The 2,400-nt window shown below is 35.1% G+C and overlaps 1 protein-coding gene across 1 annotated transcript in view; it reads right to left on the reverse strand.

Annotated features, from left to right (window-relative positions):
- ATP8B4 (ATPase, class I, type 8B, member 4) overlaps nucleotides 1-2,400 on the reverse strand; it is a gene marked incomplete at its 5' end in the record, with an annotated part of 144,480 nt that overhangs the window by 78,702 nt on the left and 63,378 nt on the right. The window lies entirely within an intron of this gene.

Genomic DNA, 2,400 nt, shown 5'->3' on the forward strand with positions numbered 1-2,400 from the left:
GTAATAGGGAAAAGAAAAGAAAGAAAGAGAGAGAGAAGGGATAAAATAAGCAAAATAAAAAGATACTTCAAAAACACTATGTATAAAGTAAGCTTTTAAATTTTATCATGCTTGTATTTAAAAATGAATTAGGGGGTCAGCCCGGTGGTGCACTGCTACAGTGCGCCGCTTGGGAAGTGCGGCGGCGCTCCCGCCGAGGGTTCAGATCCCACATACAGACCGGTTCCCGCTCACTGGCTGAGCGAGGAGCGGGGGCAACACCGAGGGTTGCGATCCCGTGGCCGGTCCCGGTCCGGTACAGGTGCGACACTGAGGGTTGCGCTCCGTTGCCAGTCACGAAAAAAGACAAAAAGACAAAAAAAAAAAAAAAATGAATTAGAAAAAGTAGGCAGAGCTAGATCCATATTTGCTGATTTATAGTGATGTCTAAGATAAACTGTGAAAAAAAACAAGTTGCCAATTAATGGCTATACCATTATTCCTTTTTGGTAAAAATAAATAAACCACCTACATGTCTGCATATATTCTTGCATATATATGTATAAGCAAGTGGACAGGGTGAAATAATACACGCCAAATGTTACCACTGGTTACCTCTACATAGGTGAGATTGGAGGAGTTCAGGAAAGAAATAATTAGCTTTGCATTTTTTTTTCTTTAGCTTTGCCTTTATAAATCTTTTTATTGTATTCTTGCAATTGACACAATGGGCATGAATTAATTTTTGAAATTCAAAAGAGGAAAAAACAGGGCAACTACCTGATCTGCTTATGAAATAAAATAACTTCTGGCAACAAGGGAAGCTGGGTGCCAGGACCAACCTCTCCTGCTACAAACAACCATAAAAACATTTTAATATTCTTTAATACATTTACAACCTGGCAAGAAAGCAAGACTTGTTCAGGTTAGAGACTGAGAAAAAGAGCACAGGCAGGATAAAAGAAGCACTTTAGTCTGCTTTTACCATGAGGGCATTTTCTGACAGGAGAACATGATCATTGGTTTCCAGTCACTCAGGGCTTTGATTAGAAAAGGTATCACCCAGGGCCTGCCCACGGTAAGAAGTCTACTGGGAGACAACCTCTTAAAACTAGGCCCCATAAGGACAACTCCCTCAGTAGTGAATTGGAAATCTGTGCCCTTTTAAGAGGGTATGCAATGAAAATCCAAACAAACACTGACTATAAAAAAACAGTAAAAATAACATCTGTAGGAATAAAAAAGAATTAAAATACATGACAAGAGTATTATATAAGTAAGGACAGGGTTGATTAATTTTAAAGGGTTCTAATGTCCTTGTTTTGTTCAAAGGAAGGCTTAGGCTTTGTTAAGTTAATAGTGCTAAAATTTCTAGGTTAACCACTAAAATAAAGGTATGTTATTTCCAAACCAGCAGAAATAAAAATGGAATAAATCCATAAGAAGATTTTATAAAAAGAGAGACTAAGAGACAAAAGGTGNTCATATCATATTTAGTCCTATTTTTCCACAAACTTTTTGAAGTACCCTCCTAATCTGATATTTCAAAGCAGTACATATGTCTAACTCACCTCAAGACAAAAATCCCTTTAAATGGCAGAAAAGATATTAGCCTATATCTACTAGAATGGTTAAAATTTAAAAGAGTAATAATACTAAATGTTCATAAAAATGTGGAGGTACTGAACTCTCATACACCGATGGTAAAAATGTAAAATGGTACCACCATTTTGGGGAAAAAATTGGGCAGTTTCTTATAAAGTTAAACATATACCAACAGTATGATCTGGCAATTTCCATTCCAAAGTATTTACCCAAAACAAATTAAAATAAACATATTTTTTAAAGATATGAAAATGTTTGTGGGAGCTTTACTTATAACAGCCAAAAGCTGGAAACAACCCAAATGTACATCACCAGAGGACTAGAAAAACAAATTGTGGTATATTCATACAATGGAATATTACTCAGCATAAGGAAAATGTGATATATATATACATATACAGAATATATATATATATATATATATATATATATATACAGAATATATATATACACACACACAGAATGAAATACTACTCTGCCCTAAAAGAAGAATGAAATTCTGCCATTTGCAGGAACATGGATGAACTTGGAGAAAATTACGTTGAGTGAAATAAATCAGGCACAGAAAGAGAAATACTGCATAGCCTCATTCATAAGCGGGGGAGAGAGAAAGAGAGAAAGAGGGAGAGAGAGAGAGATTTAAGAAAATAATATTACTTGGCAATAGAAAAAAATAAACTATTGCTAGATACAACAACATGAATGAATGATAAAAACATTACATTGCTACATTGCCTAAAAGAAGCCAGACACAAAAGAGTACATACTGTATGATCCCATTTATATGAAGAGTACATACTGTATGATCCCATTTAT

This window comes from Galeopterus variegatus, unplaced genomic scaffold (genome assembly GCF_000696425.1).
Source record: "Galeopterus variegatus unplaced genomic scaffold, G_variegatus-3.0.2 Scaffold3652, whole genome shotgun sequence".
Classification (NCBI taxonomy): Eukaryota; Metazoa; Chordata; class Mammalia; order Dermoptera; family Cynocephalidae; genus Galeopterus; species Galeopterus variegatus.